The 19,501-nt window shown below is 42.1% G+C and overlaps 1 protein-coding gene across 1 annotated transcript in view; it reads right to left on the minus strand.

Moving 5' to 3' along the window:
* Positions 1 to 19,501, minus strand: part of TIAM2 (TIAM Rac1 associated GEF 2) — a 393,945-nt gene that overhangs the window by 272,049 nt on the left and 102,395 nt on the right. The window contains exon 2 of the mRNA XM_075862681.1: positions 14,345 to 14,423. The gene's annotated coding sequence lies outside the window, so the exon portion shown is untranslated. The remainder of the gene's footprint in view (positions 1 to 14,344; positions 14,424 to 19,501) is intronic.

Here is a 19,501-nt window from a genome sequence, read left to right on the forward strand (position 1 = left end):
GCTTCGTTTTGCGGTGTAGCGCGCAATGGAAAATTATTCTAATAATTAGAGATGAGCGAACCGGGACAACCGAACCCGGTTTCGGTCCGAACATCGGGAAAAGTTCGGTTCGCAGCGAATCCGAACTTCACCGGGTTCGGCCGAGCACGTTTTGACCGAACCCGGTCAAAAATATTATACAAATCGGCAGCCACTTGTCTCTATCAATCACTGATAGAGAAAAGAGGCTGCTGATTAAAAATAAAATAAAAAGCATTTCATACTTACCTGGTCGTTGTCTTGGTGACGAGTCCCTCTTCTTCCTCCAGTCCGACCTTCTTTCCTGACGCGGCAGCCTGTGATTGGCTGCAGAGGCCGCTGCAGCCTGTGATTGGCTGCAGAGGCCGCGGCAGCCTGTGATTGGCTGCAGCGGTCACATGGGCTGTAACGTTATCCAGGAACGTCGGACCGGATGTGGAGAGGGACGCGTCACCAAGGCAACGGCCGGGAGACGGGACTGGAGGAAGCAGAAAGTTCTCGGTAAGTATGAACGTTTTTTTTTTTTACAGGTTACTCTATATTCTGATCGGAATTCACTGTCCAGGGTGCTGAAACAGTTACTGCCGATCAGTTAACTCTTTCAGCACCCTGGACAGTGACTATTTACTGACGTCGCCTAGCAACGCTGCCGTAATGACGGGTGCACACATGTAGCCACCCGTCATTACGGGGCCTCATGCACACGACCGTAAAAACACCCGTTATTACGGGTCGTAATTACGACCCGAAATAGCGGGCCCATAGACTTCTGTTAGCCATGGGTACCTTCCCGTTTTCTCACGGGAAGGTGCTCGTGCCGTTAAAAAGATAGAACATGTTCTATTTTTTTATTTTACGGGCCGTGCTCCTATACTTTATAATGGGAGCACGGCTCGGAAAAACGACCGGCTGCCCGTGGCCGGCCGTGCTCATCTCCTGAAATACTCTGTGCTGCCTTAAACTCTGTGGACAGGTCAGGATCCTGTTTCTTTTAAATGCTGCTGGGGAACCCGCTCGATCCACTATATAAGGCTGCGCTACAGTTCTTGGGAATAAGTGACTGGGGCAGAAGAGGATGGAGGCGCAGCCTTATATAGTGGATCGAGCGGGTTCCCCAGCAGCATTTAAAAGAAACAGGATCCTGACCTGTCCACAGAGTTTAAGGCAGCACAGAGTATTTCAGGAGATGAGCGTGCGGATCTTGTGTGGGGTGGTAACTTACCAATCATGTGAAGGTGTTATTGAGGACAGGAGTGGAGGAGAGGTAACAGACTGAGAGCTACGTAATGGTAAGAGCAGAGTTCACAGCAGCACTGAATCTGCACGCTCCTCTCCTGAAATATTCTGTGCTGCTGTGAACTCTGCTCTTACCATTACGTAGCTCTCAGTCTGTTACCTCTCCTCCACTCCTGTCCTCAATAACACCTTCACATGATTGGCAAGTCACCACCCCGCACAAGATCCGCACGCTCATCTCCTGAAATACTCTGTGCTGCCTTAAACTCTGTGGACAGGTCAGGATCCTGTTTCTTTTAAATGCTGCTGGGGAACCCGCTCGATCCACTATATAAGGCTGCGCCTCAATCCTCTTCTGCCCCAGTCACTTATTCCCAAGCACTGTAGCGCAGCCTTATATAGTGGATCGAGCGGTTTCCCCAGCAGCATTTAAAAGAAACAGGATCCTGACCTGTCCACAGAGTTTAAGGCAGCACAGAGTATTTCAGGAGATGAGCATGCGGATCTTGTGCGGGGTGGTGACTTGCCAATCATGTGAAGGTGTTATTGAGGACAGGAGTGGAGGAGAGGTAACAGACTGAGAGCTACGTAATGGTAAGAGCAGAGTTCACAGCAGCACAGAATATTTCAGGAGAGGAGCGTGTGATTGGCTGCAGAGGCCGCTGCAGCCTGTGATTGGCTGCAGAGGCCGCGGCAGCCTGTGATTGGCTGCAGAGGCCGCGGCAGCCTGTGATTGGCTGCAGAGGCCGCGGCAGCCTGTGATTGGCTGCAGAGGCAGCGGCAGCCTGTGATTGGCTGCAGAGGCCGCGGCAGCCTGTGATTGGCTGCAGAGGCGGTCACGTGACGTGTGTGACCGCCACTACAGCCTGTGATTGGCTGCAGCGAGCGGCAACATGGATGAAACGTCATCGCTGGAGGCCGGACAGGAGGAATGTAAGTATGAACATATTTTTTTTTTTTATTACATTAAAATTGTATTTTCCGCGTGCCGAGCATGGTGCTGTCAAGGTTGCTCAAAGAGTTAGTGCAGCCCATTAACTCTTTCAGCACCCTGGACAGTACCATGCTCGGCGCACGGAAATTACAGGTTCGGTCAGAACTAGTTCGGTCCGAATCAAACTTTTTCGTGAAATTCGGCGAACTAGCCAAACCGAACTTTTCATAAGTTCGCTCATCTCTAAAAATAATTAAATAAAACAATTACAATATTCCAAATACAACCTATATTAAAGTGGACTCTAAATAAAGAAATTCCCTGTCCAGAATATTTAACTGGATTTCCACACTATGTATATATCTACATAAGTGTACATACCTACCTACCCACACATTATAGTAAACTCACCCATTATGTATATACAAATACGTGCACATTTAATATCCTTAGCGTGCTCAGCCAATTAAGTTAGGCTGTGCACTGTGAGAAGGGTGGAGGACACTGTGGCCTGCGCAGTAAGCCAGCACAAATCTCAAGGCTAATGCACAGATATATTGCCAGAACCAAGCTTAGTACATATACACAGCGCTGGAATAAAACTCAGTATACATATACAGCATCAGAACCAAGCTCAGTACATAAATACAACACTAGAACCAAGCTCAGTACATAAATACAACACCAGAACCAAGCTTAATACATATATACAGTGCCAGAACAAAGCTCAGTACATATATACAGTACCAATACCAAGCTCAGTACATGCATACAGCATCAGAACCAAGATCAGTACATATATACAGCACCAGAACCAAGTTTAGTACATATATACAACACCAGAACAAAGCTTAGTACATAAATACAACACCAGAACCTATGTCAAACTCTCCTTGGCCTAAGCTGTCTCATCTTTAAAAGGTCTTCCATAGTCTATTAAGTTAACTATTTCTGTGTCTTAACGCTAAACTAATTACCATCAAAGTATCATCATCCAGAAACTACACTACAAAATGAAATGCTGGGTCTAAATTGAAGAAAGCAAACTTTTTTAAGTTTGGCACGGCACTTACACATGTTACTATGGAGCATATGGGGCTTTTGAAGAGTTTTTGTCAGAGACCGACTACCAAGTCACATAAACATAACATGGGTCATACTTTTACTGATATAAGTCATGACCATCTTCAACATAAAGTGAATTTAGGGCATACTAATGCTTGGGACAAAAAAAGATTATTTGTATAAAAATATATTTCGGTCTACGTTTCTGTGAAAAAACACAAACACATGATGTGCGGTCCATGTCTTTTTCTAGTTTGGCATATTCGCTTATTCCGGTCCCTATTCTTTTTTTTTTTTTGCTTTGCCTTGATACCAGCACTCAACCCATTAGGTCCAGGTGTCTTTAATTAGCAGGAGACCGCATAATGTTGGGTTCACACATTGCGGTCAAAATACATTTTGACCATGACGTGTGAAGCCAGCCTCTGTTCACACAGAGTTTTTTGCAGGCGGAAAAATCTGCCTCAAAATTCCTTCAGGAACTTTAAGGCAGATTTTGACCTGCCTGCACGCTGTTTTCCGCGTTTTACACAATTTTTTTCGCTGCATTTTTGGGCTGCGGCCATTGAGCGCCGCGGGCACAAAAATTAGCAAATACTGCTTTCTCTGCCTCCCATTGATGCCAATGCGAGGTCAGAGACGAAACGCCAAAAGATAGGGAACGCTCGCAGGAAAAACCGCCTCCGCCTCCCAATGAAATCAAAGAGAGGCGTTTTCGGTCATTTCTTGGCGTGGTTTCCGCGTAAAATAACACACCAAAAAACTCAGTGTGAACACCCCCTTAGGGTTTCCACTTATTTGCTCTACTTTTGTCCACTGAGACACATCGAGAGGTAAGCTCTTTTGATCTGTTCACTTGGATGTAGTGTTGTGTGGTGGTCTTTGTTGCTGTAGTGCTGTGCCTGTGGGGGGACATGACTCAGAGTCAAGGTGGCTTAGCCTGGCATCAGGGATTCTGTTGGGCTTCTGGGTTGCTCCCCCTGCAGGATAATGCACCTTATAGAGTAGCTACCCACTTAAAAGTGGTTGCTGTATATAATGTGGATGTGCAGTCCATGTCTTTTTCCACAGTTTGTAGTAAAACACAACCCCACTTGCGAATTGTCTCTTTATAATACTGCTTCTTCTGGGAACTGGGTCAGCTACTAAACATAAGTGAATCAATTTTACACTTATTCTATCTTTCCCCCTAGCCATAAAATACCACAATAAAATATCAACAACTTACAGTGTTCAAGTAATAGTGCGGTTTTCCCTCTTTCATGTCTTTGCACTGCTTTTTCATGTCCTAATAGTAAGTGACACTTCCCATTGGGACATGAATAAGGGCCCAAGGAAAGTAGTTTCGGGGCTCCCTCTCTCTTACTCCACTCACTCTCCACCTCAAGTATGGACACAGCTGTGAGGAGTGAGAAGGTCGGGCATTACCGATAAGCTCAGTTAAGCCTTTAGATGCTGCAATCTATGGAGACCCCTGCATCAAAGCAGTTTGGGAGAGGGAGGGGGGTCCCTGTCAGTCTATCAGCACCCTGTGACACAATCACAGGGTTCAGATAAATTTCAGTGGCAGCTGGGTGTCTAATAAAGTTCCCCATGTCTGCCAGAGGTATATGCCTATTAGGCCATGCTAGTAGCAGGTTTTTTTTACACTGACAGACCATAAAGCTTTGGAATACTAACTATACAGTAACTTAAATTAAGTTCAATAAAATGTAATAATAAAAGATCCCCTCCAAAAAAATATAAAACATTTTTTCAAACGGAGGGATGCATAAAGATAATGACAAATTCCCTTTATGCTGGGGTTGCACTGTCTGCTCTTGACAACTAAAGCCATTTTGCGCGAAGGTAATTGACAACTTTTCTGTTCATTTGTTTCTTTTCTAGGACATAAAACTTGATATAAAACAGTGGACCAACACCAGCAGATGACATGGCTCCGCAAACTATCACTGACTGTGGAAACTTCACACTGGATCGCAAGCAACTTGGATTGATGCCTCTCCACTCTTCCTCCAGACTCCTGGACCCTGATTTCCAAATGAAATGCAAAATTTACTTTCATCTGAAACCAGGGCTTTGGACCACTGAGCAACAGTGTTGGTCCACTGTGTTATATCAAGTCCAGGGTCAACGCAGCCGTCTACCAGGAAATTTTAGAGTACTTCATGCTTTCCTCTGCTGACAAGCTTTATGGAGATGCTGATTTCATTTTCCAGCAGGACTTGGCACCTGCCCACACTGCCAAAAGTACCAATACCTGGTTTAATAACCACAGTATCACTGTGCTTGATTGGCCAGTAAACTCGCCTGACCTAAACCCCATAGAGAATCTATGGGGTATTCTCGAGAGGAAGATGAGACACCAGACCCAACAATGCAGACGAGCTGAAGGCCAATATTAAAGCAACCTGGGCTTCCATAACACCTCAGCAGTGCCACAGGCTGATCGCCTCCATGCCACGCCACATTGATGCAGTAATTTATGCAAAAGGAGTCCCGACCAAGTATTGAGCGCATATACTGTACATACTTTTCAGTAGGAATACATTTCGGTATTAAAAATCATTTTTGAAATTGGGCTTATATAATATTCTAATTTTCTGAGACACAAAATTTGGGGCTTTCATTAACGGTTAGCCATAATCATCAACATTAAAAGAAAAGATGCTGGAAATAAATCAATCTGTGTAAAAATGGTCACACCAAATATTGAATTGATTTAGATTTCTCTTCTGTCCGTTCACTTTGCATTTTGTTAATGGTTAAAAAAAAACTATTAAAACTTGTAAGCATTCTTACTTTACCGAATTTTTTCACAATTGCCTAAAATTTTTGCACAGTGCTGTGTGTGTATATATATATATATATATATATATATATATATATATATATATATATATATATATACACACACTCACAAATATACATGTACAGCAGGTGAGAGGTGATCTGCAAAATTCCTATGTCACTGCTAGGCAGACAGATATTGTTACAGAGATGAAACACGCATAAGCAAATGCCCTTTTTTCTATATTAGTCCAATATAAATGTAGCAATTAAAAAAAAATGTTACGGTGAGACATTTTCCTGATGAGTCAAGCTACAACATTTTCTTTAAAGAACAAATGTCCCACTTTGTGACGCAGCTTTGTCGCTAAATGAGGTGTAATGAACCCACAATGTTCAAAGACTAAACCGGATGCCTAGCAACACACTCAATGGCACAATTGCGGTCACTACAGAGCTCTGCCAGAGTGAATTTCACATGTCAAGGATAGTGGAATAAAGTATAGTGCTGGCAGATCTGCACAATTATCCTTCCTCTCTTTACCAACGCAACAATATAAATCCTGTTCTAAAAGCGACACCATGTGACCTAACGGATCTGGCCAGATGTACAAGTCACAGACATCACGAGATGACATGACTTAAATTTTACTTGAACACATGCCAGGCTGTCAGGATCACACACTGTCACCCAGAATATAACATCAGATCATCAATTTGCTTGGAATCAGGTTGCTTATTGAAAGAGCTAACACAATCAGCTGTCCTCAGTGCAATGAGGTTCAAATGGCAAATAAATTAAAATTGTCTTGAACAATAACATGTCGCATCATACAACAAGCCCGTAATACATGATATCAGAAATGAAGGTGCTCATTTAATTTCCATCTGCTGCAACATTTGTGTCATAATTGCTTAATTAGTCAATTAGAAATTCATAAGGGTTAAAAGAGAACCTGGAACGCAGCTTTGGCAAAATTCAGTATGTAAATCTGACAGCAAAAGAGATTAAAGATGTTCATTAATCAGGTGTATGCAACAATGCAAATCGAACTAGAAATATATCTAAAGAATATACATCTGTCATCATTTGTTAGGTTATTGAGGTCAATAAGAGATAGATAGATAGATAGATAGATAGATAGATAGATAGATAGATAGATAGATAGATAGATAGATAGATAGATAGATAGATAGATAGATAGATAGATAGACTTTCAGTCCACACAGTAGACACTGTAGGATACAGATAGTCAAAGTGGGAGTCACGTGATTTAACGGCAGCTCTGAACGGAAAACTATACAATAAATCTTCTGTCCACCCTTAAATTTTCTGAATTGCGTTAAATGATACAGTTTGCCATGATACCAATTTAATAAAATTTCCAGTAAAAAAATGTATACGTTAATGTATCTTTTTTTTTTTTACATGGGAGTCAGAGGCATCTGTCACAGCCACTTCGTAAAAAGATCTATACGTTAAACATATAATTTTTTTTTAACATTGAAGTCTATGAGCAAAGGATGGCTGACAAATGTCATACTTCGAAGGCATCCGTCTGGGATATATGCTTTTTTACATGTTTGTTTAACATCTTGCGCCACACATCACAGAATATGTCAAGTTAGTAGATAATATAAGGGAAGACACATCTGTACTTTACAAAGAGGGAGAACTTTTTTTTTCTCAAAGTCCTATGCAGGTATGGAAGGATCTGATCGATTATTAGAGAGACATAAAAGGGTTACTCTATGATGAGCTATGGGAGCGCAAGGAGCCCATTAATTGTTCTTGCACAGGGGCCCTCTGTTGTCTTTATCCACCCCTCTCTCTATTCCTTTGCAGGCATGATAATACTTTTAGATTCCTATGCGGTAGAGCTGATCCATTCCTATGCAGGTAATGAAATACCACACCAGCCCTACACTGTGATGGGTGTACGTACCCAAGATGAATCCCGGGGTATCAGAAACTTTACCGCTAACCAAAAGTAGTTTTATATACGCACGAGTAACACTATCCTGGCCAACAAATTTGCTTGTCAATGTCATGTAACAAAACCATGTAAGCAGAGTACAGAAAATCAATCCCATTGTAATGTGCATTTCAGGTTCAAGAGAATTTAATAACCATATGATGAAATTTTTTTCTTCATAATATCAAGATAATTTGTACGTAGCACCAATAACCATGTAATTCATGAAACAATAGGAGCACTGCCCCCAATAAAGTGGCAGCGTGACCCAGCCATAGAATTCCAGGACCACCACTTGTGTCTAGCATTCAGCTTTATTGCCTAGAACAGGAAAGGTTAGCCCCTCATCGTCTGGCATGCCTGTAACTTGTGGTCACAAAGTGTTTATACAACATAATCTGTACATTCTTTACACACATCAGCAGTGCTTGGATTTTATCTCACTTCTTTTTCTGCAGATTCAATTTGCCTACCATAGATGCAGCATTAGTTGGGATGGAAAACAGGGTATCTGAGTGGAGACCACAAGAATATAGACTGGCTTGACTATTTTCAAATAAACTTACATATAGCTGCTTGTATAGATGCAATGTATTCATAGACTTTAATGGTCACAGCATGCCCATATTACAGCTGAATAGATGTGCATGTAAACATATGTCACCCTCAAGGGCACAGGCAGGTTATGGCTTCAGTTAATCAAACACTGATTGATATATATATATATATATATACACAGTGAAGGAAATAAGTATTTGATCCCTTGCTGATTTTGTAAATTTGTAAATTTTTAGGCTAGGTTACTTTTACTTTTTATATATATTTATTTGCATTGTGCACAGAGAAATAAGTATTTGATCCCTTTGGCAAACTAATACTTGGTGGCAAAACCCTTGTTGGCAAGCACAGCAGTCAGACATTTTTTGTAGTTGATGATGAGGTTTGCACACGTTAGATGGAATTTTGTCCCACTCCTCTTTGCAGATCATCTGTAAATCATTAAGATTTCGAGGCTGTCTCTTGGCAACTCGGATCTTCAGCTCCCTCCATAAGTTTTCGATGGGATTAAGGTCTGGAGACTGGCTAGGCAACTCCATGACCTTAATGTGCTTCTTTTTGAGCCACTCCTTTGTTGCCTTGGCTGTATGTTTCGGGTCATTGTCGGGCTGGAAGACCCAGCCACGAGCCATTTTTAATGTCCTGGTGGAGAGAAGGAGGTTGTCACTTAGGATTTGATGGTACATGGCTCCATCCATTCTCCCATTGATGCGGTGAAGTAGTCCTGTGCCCTTAGCAGAGAAACACCCCCAAAACATAATGTTTCCACCACCATGCTTGACAGTGGGGACGGTGTTCTTTGGCTCATAGGCAGCATTTATCTTCCTCCAAACACGGTGTAATCGCGGGGCAGTGAGCCCTAATCTACCCGCCACTCAGTCCCTGCCTACTTGCAACGGCCCGTCCTAAGCGACGGCGTACAACTGGGCGACGGTCCCTACGCTCACTAAGTGCACGACAGACAAGGGTACACAGAAGCTAAGGGAAATGGGGCTGTTGCCCACGGCAACCCCATGAGCAACAAGAATAGTGAACGAGCCGAGTCAAACCAGGAGTGGACGAGGTACAAAACGCAGAGCAGGAGAATAGTCAGTCAAGCCAGGATCAATATGAAGCAGAAGACAAGTAGTAAGCAGCAGCAGCAGAGCCAGGAAACAGACTGAAAGAATCACAGGCAAGAGTGCCGGCCGGGTACCTGGCTGGGGATCATGCCTGACTGTTTCTAGCACCGTCAACACCTTGCACAGATTAGTCACTGCTGCCCTGCCCTTTACAAAGCCCACTTGGGATTTTTCGACCAATGCGGGTAGATACATAGCCAAACTGTAATGACGGGGTAGGGAGACAGAAGGTGAGCCCTAATCTACCCGCCACTCAGTCCCTGCCTACTTGCAACGGCCCGTCCTAGGCGACGGCATACAACTGGGCGACGGTCCCTACTCTCACTATGTGCACGACAGACAGACAGACAAGGGTACAAAGAAGCTGAGGGAAAAGGGGCAGATGCCCACGGCAACACCGTGAGCTACAAGAGTAGTGAATGAGCCGAGTCAAACCAGGAGTGTACGAGGTACCAAACGCAGAGCAAGAGAGTAGTCAGTAAAGCCAGGGTCAGAATGAAGAAGAGGACAAATAGTACAAGCAGCAGCAGCAGAGCCAGGAAAACAGAAGAATCACAGACAAAGGAGGAGCAGAAAGTGAAGGTATAAATAAACAGAGGGCGGGAGCTAGCTCCGTCTGGCCAGGCTGTGATAGGCTCTCCCACTCCTTAGCCTCCCAGGCTGATTGGTAGAAGAAGGGGTCACTCGACCAGACTTCGTAGCAGGTGCAGAGTGGCTAACCACGGTCTTCGAGACAGACCCTTTACACACGGCGAGTTGAGTTAATGCCAGAGAGCTCAATTTTAGTCTCATCTGACCACAGCACCTTCTCCCAATCACTCTCAGAATCATCCAGATGTTCATTTGCAAACTTCAGACGGGCCTGTACATGTGCCTTCTTGAGCAGGGGGACCTTGCGGACACTGCAGGATTTTAATCCATTACGGCGTAATGTGTTACCAATGGTTTTCTTGGTGACTGTGGTCCCAGCTGCCTTGAGATCATTAACAAGTTCCCCCCGTGTAGTTTTCGGCTGAGCTCTCACCTTCCTCAGGATCAAGGATACCCCACGAGGTGAGATTTTGCATGGAGCCCCAGATCGATGTCGACTGACAGTCATTTTGTATGTCTTCCATTTTCTTACTATTGCACCAACAGTTGTCTCCTTCTCACCCAGCATCTTACTTATGGTTTTGTAGCCCATTCCAGCCTTGTGCAGGTCTATGATCTTGTCCCTGACATCCTTAGAAAGCTCTTTAGTCTTGCCAATGTTGTAGAGGTTAGAGTCAAACTGATTAATTGAGTCTGTGGACAGGAGTCTTTTATACAGGTGACCATTTAAGACAGCTGTCTTTAATGCAGGCACCAAGTTGATTTGGAGCGTGTAACTGGTCTGGAGGAGGCTGAACTCTTAATGGTTGGTAGGGGATCAAATACTTATTTCTCTGTGCACGATGCAAATAAATATATATAATTTTGACTATGTGATATTTTGTTTTTTTTTAAATATAATCTATCTCTCACTGGTAAAATTAACCTAGCCTAAAAATTCTAGACTGTTCATGTCTTTGACAGTGGGCAAACTTACAAAATCAGCAAGGGATCAAATACTTATTTCCTTCACTATATAATATATATATATATATATATATATATATATATATATATATATATATATATACACACACACATACATACACGCACACACACACACACATGTATAATGTTATAGTGTTACCTGCAGTCCTATATAACACCACAAATAACACAGAGTGATAACCACAAACACACACACACACACACACACACATATATTATGATAAATACAACCCTTTAGATATAAACAGTCCACGTTTCCAGTAGATGTTTATGTGAACAGTGCTCGCCTCTAGATATCTGGTATTATTATCAGTGCTGAAATGACATTCTATACTGTTGTCACAAAGCAGCTAGTGCTGGTAATGCCATCAACAGCTCAAAGCTTCACACAGCTCATGTTGAAAACACATTTAGCCCACAAGGGATAAACAGCAAGTCCCCGGGAAGTGACTGCATGATTTTACTGCCTAAAATTCATTTTAGACTCTTAGATTCTGTGCAGGTTTATAATCTGCACTGTTGTTGCATCTAATACATTAAAGAATATTTAAAGGAGTATTGAAAAAAAAAAATAGGCAGATATGACAGTTGCACATCCACATTTCTTGAAAGTTACACCTAGACTTATAATAAGAATTAACTAAATAAAATAAAGGAAAGGCAATTATTTGCTTTCGTGGCAGCTTCTGGCCCCAATAGGTACTTCTCTGGGTTACTGAACTAAACTATAAAATGTACTTGTTTCAAACTTTTAACTTAAACAACCAAACACAAATTTAAGAATTCTATATGTGTCAAAATCACCAACAGATCTGGCACTTGGGTGGGTGACAACATTGGACCTGGCTGATATATCCATCAGGACAAATGTCACCACTTCTAGTTTCTGGCACCGTAATAACATGTTGTTGGATCTACATAACATTATTATAATACAACTAGCATACCGTTAAAATTCTATAACTAAAACTAGTACAATATTGTTACTAGGCCCTTAGGTCCATAGTGTGATAGAGGACATGTGCAAGTCGGATTTCGCTGACTCACGTAATACCTAGAATAATACCATATAGAATAAAAACTCAGAATTGACATCTACATTTGAACACATCAATCTTCAAGAATACTCTGTTGAAATTGTTCACTGATCAAGAATATTTTCCAATTGTTTAAAACCAAAAGTACAGTGCTGGATAATCTCCTGTTACTTTAAAGGCGTTGTACGTTTCAGCAAATTAACATTATTTTTTGTTTAATTAAAATGTATACAATTTTCCAATATACTGCAATTCCCCAGCAAAAATCTAAACTAGAAGGAAAAAAAACAACCTTTCGCTACATTAAAAAACAAAACAAAAACATACCTCGCCTGGTGATACCATAGCGACATGTCCCTGCTCCCCAGGCTAGTCTGTGTTGAGTCGGCCTCCGGGGATGACGTCTCATTCCTTGTGATGCTCTAACCTGTGATTGGCTATTTGGCTGCAGCAGTCACAAGGAATGAGACGTCATCCCCGGAGGCCGACTCAACACAGACCAGCCCAGGGAGCAGGGACACGTCGCTATGGTATCACCAGGCGAGGTATGTTTTTGTTTTGTTTTTTTAAAGAAGCAAAAAGTTTTTTTTCCTTCTAGTTTAGATTTTTGATGGGGAATTGCAGCTATTCCGCAGCAAAAAAAAAAAAAGGATGCAGATTTTAATTTCCTTATTGAACTCAATGGAGAAAACCTGCAACAAATGTGCAACCATTCTGCAGAATAAATTATCATACGGCGGATTAAAAAATCCAGAACGTGGGGATGAAATTTGTTGAATCAACATAAGTTTAAAGTAAAGCTGTAAAACAACATTTCTGACAGTGGAGTGGAGAAAAACTTATAGACTGAATTGATCTATATTTTCTATTGAGTACAGATCTTTCTTTGTCTTCAATTTATTGTCCCAAGCTTCCTAGTTTTATTCTGAATGATCTTTGTGACTATTGGAGGCATTAGCAGTTACTAACTATGCATTGTTATAGCTTTCTGTTGCTAAGAATAAATTATCTTCCTTTGGAAACTTTCATGGACAGTTCACAAGTAGCGTAAATAGTACGGATTTTCCGCAAAGGATTTTGTTGCGGAAAATCCGCAGCATAATACAGTAGCAGCAAAGTGGATGAGATAGAACAAATCTTCTCCACACGCTGCGTAAATGCTGAGCGCAAAAAAATGCTCAGAAATTGACATACGGTGCGTTTTTTTATTCCGCAGCATGTCAATTGTATTTGCGTAAACTAGGCTTTTTGTTGCGGAATTCCCCCTTTTTTGCGGCAGAATCGTAATCTTATACTTACCCAGAAGTCTATGCTTCTTCCTCCAGGCTGGCCTCCTGGGATGTGGAGCAGTTTTTCGCCCCGGAATATCCGCTGCAGATAACAGAAACGTTTCATCCGACGTGACCGCTGCAGCCAATCAGAGGCTGAAGTGGTCACATAGGATGAAACATCATCCCAGGGCTGCAGAGCACCATGACGTCGGAGGGAGGCGTCGCCATGGTAAATATCCATTTTTTTTCTGGGCAGTTTTCCACAGCAGACATTCCGTCCGGAAAACTGCACCACAATTTGGTGCGGTTTTTCAGACGGAATTCGTCCTGTGTGCCGCAGGGCGGATACGCTGTGTGCTTCTACGCAGCGTATATACCCTGTGTGAACATAGCTTCAAAGTACAATTAGTGGAGACAATAACAACCTGAAAGGTTACAAAGGGTCAATGCATTTTCTCAAACCTAGGAATATCTTCATCTGACCTGCTAACTTCTTATTCATAAATGCACATTATAAAATATGGTTTGAATTAGCAATTAATCTAAAAACTTTTGCATACACTTATATTGTAAATAGTGTATAACTTACAGTAGTTTTCAAGTCCCATGGAAAGAAATTCTTTACAACATTAAATGGCTTCTTGTAAAATCACAGTTCTACCACTTCATCGTATTAAAAAAAATACAAAATAAATGCAAATCGACCAAAACACTTCTAGGAATGCTAGTAATAGGAATAATAATAGTCATATATACTTACAAGTTGTAGCCTCCTCTTTTAAAAGGTACAGCGTTTTGCACCAAAACATGCAGTCTCCGCAAACGCTTCCCATCTAGGTCTGGAAAACAAGGAGATGCCTTTTATAATAGAGAAAGAATGAAGCACATTACTAGCAGGTGCGGGAATTCAAAGGAGGTTACTAAGGGTCTCCAGGATTTTCAAGCTTCAATTGGCAAATTTGAGGACCACAGAATTTGGTGGAGCCAAAAAGAAAACAATGTTTAACCCTTTTATGTTAGAACATCAAATTTAATTATTACAAACATTTTCTTCACAGTGAGTTAATACCTGATATCTAACAATATTGACAAAGACTGTGCTAGAAATTATAATATAATACATGGAATGGTAAACGAGATAGATAGATAGATAGATAGATAGATAGATAGATAGATAGATAGATAGATAGATAGATAGATAGATAGATAGATAGATAGATAGATAGAGATAGAATTATGATTCAATTAAAGGATTTAAAGAAAAATAGTATATAGTATATGAAAAAGTCACCTATGTCCTTGACATTATAATGATTCATAAAACATACTCAAAAACAAGCCATAGGCCCCTGCAATGATAGGTGTTACATATTTTAGACAGAAGCAACTAAACGCAGTTTTCCCATGTATGCTCTAATTCTCCGTTATCTCTGAGCTAGTGGGTGGAGTGTAACTCCGATCATGTCTTCTATACACTGCAATATATGTTTTTAAGAAAAAATGTATCAGTAACGGCGCTGCTACTTAATGAGGATAAATGCAGATGGTAAAATAGATTAAGTAGCAGCGCCTTTACTGATCCATTTTTTCTTAAAAACATATATTGCTTCAGTTGGCCTCACCGGTTTGGATCTCGGCAGTAGCACTTTCTTCAAACAGCATTCTTGACGCGCTTATCCATCTGTCTTTTGGTGAGCATTTATTCGTTTTTACCGACAGTAACTCCTGGGATTTAGGGCTTATTCAGACGAACGTTGCGTTTTTGCGCGCGCAAAAAACACGGCGTTTTGCGCGCGCAAAAACCACTTGACAGCTCCGTGTGTTATCCGTGTATGATGCGCGGCTGCGTGATTTTCGCGCAGCCGCCATCATAGAGATGAGTCTAGTCGACGTCAGTCACTGTCCAGGGTGCTGAAAGAGTTAAATGATCGGCAGTTAACTCTTTCAGCACCCTCGACAGTGAATGGCGATCACAATATCGAGAAACCTGTTAAAAAAAAAGAAAAAGTTCGTACTTACAGAGAACTTCCCTCCCGGCCGTTGCCTTGGTGACGCGTCCTTGGTGACGCGCCTCTCTTGACATCGGGCCCCACCTCCCTGGATGACGCCGCAGTCCATGTGACCGCTGCAGCCTGTGCTTGGCCTGTGATTGGCTGGAGCTGTCACTTGGACTGAATTGTCATCCCAGGAGGTCAGACTGGAGGAAGAAGCCGGGAGTTATCAGTAAGTCAGAACTTCTTTTTTTTATATTGGGATCGGAAGTTACTGTCCAGGGTGCTGAAACAGTTTAACTCTTTCAGCAACCTGGACAGTGACTATCTCCTGACGTCGCGTACCGGAAATGTTTTTGCCGAGTTCGGCCGAACCCGGTGAAGTTCGGTTCGGTTGTCCGGGTTCGCTCATCTCAAAGACACTCCGTTTGGATGTTTGTAAACAGAAAAGCACTGTTTACATTCATCCTTTTGACAGCTGGTGCGCGAAACAGGCAGTTCGCACGGAAGTGCTTCCGTGCGACCTGCATGGTTTTCACGCACCCATTGACTTCAATTGGTGCGTGATGCACGAAATACGCGGAGATATTGACCATATCGCGCTTTTTGCGCAGCGGACAAAAAGCACGGACTGTCTGTACTGCCCCATAGACTTGTATTGGTCTGTGCGTGGCGCGTGAAAACCACGCAGCCCGCACGGACCCAATACACGTTCGTGTGAATCCACCCTCACTTACACTATGTGGCACTGTGCCTTTTTTCTTTATCTCTCTATACACTGCACACATAGAAGAGAACATTCTGCTCTCTTATTTCTATCAAAGGGGATTATACAGAAGTAATTAGCAATGTAGCTAAGAATCCAGAACTGGGGTGAGATCTAACATATGCCAGCAGCCTGTCTCCTCTCTGCTCCTGCTTCCTCCTTCCATCTCCGTAGACTTCTATGGGCAGTGTTTCTGTGTCTCCTTCCCCTCTCTCTGCTCCCTCCTCCTGCTCCTGCCTCCCCTCTATATAGACTTCTATGGCCAGAATGTCTGTGTGTCTCTCTCTTTGTTCCTGCTCTCTCCTCCTGTCCCCCTCTCCTCTTCATAGTCTTCTATAGGGAGCAGCAGTGTATGCTTTTCTTTCACCCTTCCTCTCTCTCCTCCTGCTCCACCCTCCCCTCTAAATAGACTTCTATGGACATCAGTGTATCTGTGTGTCTTTCTCTCCCTGCTCCCCTTCTCCTATCCATAGACTTCTGTGGGCAGGCTGTGAAGAGACACACCCCCACTTCCTGCAGTATGTTTCCTCTGCTCTGTAATTATGGATGGATTTTGCTTGACAACAGGGGGTGGACAGCAGATTACAGGTAGGTAGACACCTAGTGGCAGTAACTTCACCCAGAATTTGCATGTATAAAACAACTAAATTTTAGCAGTAAGTAAAATACACAGTTGATATATATCAGGCATAATATTAGAATAGCATAAGTAATTTGAAAAGTTAGTGTCCATTTAAGAAAAAAAAATGTACATGAGACAACCCCTTTAACACAATTCATCTGAAAACTTTGCACAGCTTTACACAGTTTAATAGGTTTGATTTAATAGGTTTGTTGGAAAATTAAAAGTTATGCACATTTCTGATATACTTTATTTTTCATTTTCCCTGTCTTCCTGTCCTGATTTATGTCTAAGGAGTCGTTCACATCTGCGTCGGGGTTCCGTTCATGGGTTCCGTCGGGCCCTACCGTCAGTGATATGGAATTGCTAGGAGAGCGATTCCCCAAAGGCTACTGGAGACTGCTGGGAGAGAGCGTGCATTTAAATCCGCAACCTCAAATCCACCACAACTTTGATCAACAGAGTCTAAGGCTAGTCTATGGTATTCGCCAGAGCCCACCACAAGGCGGGATGGTTTTTTGCTGCATAGAATCCAGGTTGTTTTAGAAGAGTTCAATGCAGGCAAACCTAAACAGGATAACCGGACAGCCAGAGGTTAAACAGAAAGTCCAAATCAATAAGTAAGTGGATACCAGGTAAAGCAAAGGTCAGAGCAAGCTGGGAGAAGATAATCGAAATCAGCAAACAAGGAGTTAACGAGAGGCAAGCCGAGGTCAGTATTCCAAGAAGTCCAAAAGTCTGAGGTATGGGGTTGTCAGAAACTTGATCAAGACACCAGAAGGTAAGAAAAATCACAAGCAAAGACTGAGTGAGAAGGACAGTTATAAATACTAAACCAAATCTGATAGGCAGAAAAGAGATAGGCTCAAGGAAAAACCAGAACAGTAGTCATGGATATCATTAAAGGAAAATACATTTCCTAACAGTCAGGGGAACCCATGAACAGAAACCAAACTGAAACAAAAGAAAACCATAGTTTCCTGTTTGCATCACCATTGATTTTTAATGGTGACAGATCCGTTGCAAATGGTTTCCGTTGTATAAAGTTTCCGTTGTTTTGACGGAATCAATAGCGCAGTCGACTACGCTATTGAAAACAACGGAAACCCATGAACCGACGCAGAAGTGAACGAAGCCTAACTGACAAAGGTGCACAACCGATTACAGACAGAGATCAGATACACAAAAGACAAATGGTGTTGTTATGAAGAGAGAGTAGAAAACATACTACAGACATCATGCATGCAATATCAGGCGCCGATCGTCTATCATCAATTAGAAAAAAAACTTTTTCCAGTTTGTATGCATACAAAAAGACTATTTTTATAAGGGTCAGTTGGTGCTAATTTTTACACTAAAACCGCATTGGAATCAGCGCTAAAATACAGCCGAAATCACACCCGCTGATTTCAATGGAAGGCAGAGGCGTTTTTTTTCCTGGGCGTCGTTTGGTCGCTCGTGTGAAAAAAAAAAGCGTCATGCCGCAGCTTTTCTGCCTCCCATTGAACTCAATGGGAGGCAGAAAAAACCTGCGGCACTCGTTTTTAACCTTTTTGCGGGACACAAAAAGCGTTAAAACAGCGCTGTCAGTTCAAATTCTGCGGCAGATTTTTTTCTGCCTACAAAAACGTTGGTGTGAGCTACCCCTTATACTTTAGATAGGATTGCTTTAAACACATGTACAAGAAAAAAGTAATCTTTTTGGTAACCAATATCTGGCAATTTTTACTATTTAGCTACTAAATACAAAAGTGCTCAACGTTTGCAGTATGCCAAAACAAGAACTTTGTTGGTCTAATCTCTTTGCCATATATCTGACAATATGCATTTTAGTAAAAACATGGAATGAAAGTCTAAATTTATTTTTAAATAAAGTTTTATTATTTAATGGCAGTTGTTTTTAAAAGAAAACAATTTTGGAATTCCTCACCATATTGCGGACGCTTAGTTCTGAGTGTGGTTCCATTTTACAGATCGAGTTTTCCCAAGGTGCGGCCTACTGCTGCAGCACCTTCCCAGGGCGCTCCACGTTGTACCCCCGCTTACTGACTTCCTGCTTACCGCTGCTCTGATGTGAATTGCTTTTATGGTGCAGGACTGACAGTGCTGACTGCTTGTGTCACTGCTGCACTCTCCTACTGTGTATTTGGGAGGTCATGGGCCTTCCAAGATCCCTGAGCCACGGGCAGCTGCCCAAAAGGGGCATGTTATAATCTACCATTGTATCACTCTATAAAATGCAGTGACATTGCACATGGATTCCAAATACAGCCATGTGTCTATGGCCTAATTCAAAAGTGCCACTTTCAGTAGTGACTCACGCAATCAAAATTTGCGGCGCCAAAATTTTTTTAAATACTTAAACTTTAGCTGCTGCTCTAACTTCTGATTTACTATTATACGTCCATTAGTATCACTCTTATTTTTTCAAAATTTTATGGTTCAGTTATTTGCTTTGGTCCAAAAAAAGTAGCATCCACTAAGAGCATTCTACTCCTCATGAAAAGCAATTTATTAAATGCACTTTCCTTTGTGCAG

Source organism: Rhinoderma darwinii, chromosome 4 (genome assembly GCF_050947455.1).
Source record: "Rhinoderma darwinii isolate aRhiDar2 chromosome 4, aRhiDar2.hap1, whole genome shotgun sequence".
NCBI lineage: Eukaryota > Metazoa > Chordata > Amphibia > Anura > Rhinodermatidae > Rhinoderma > Rhinoderma darwinii.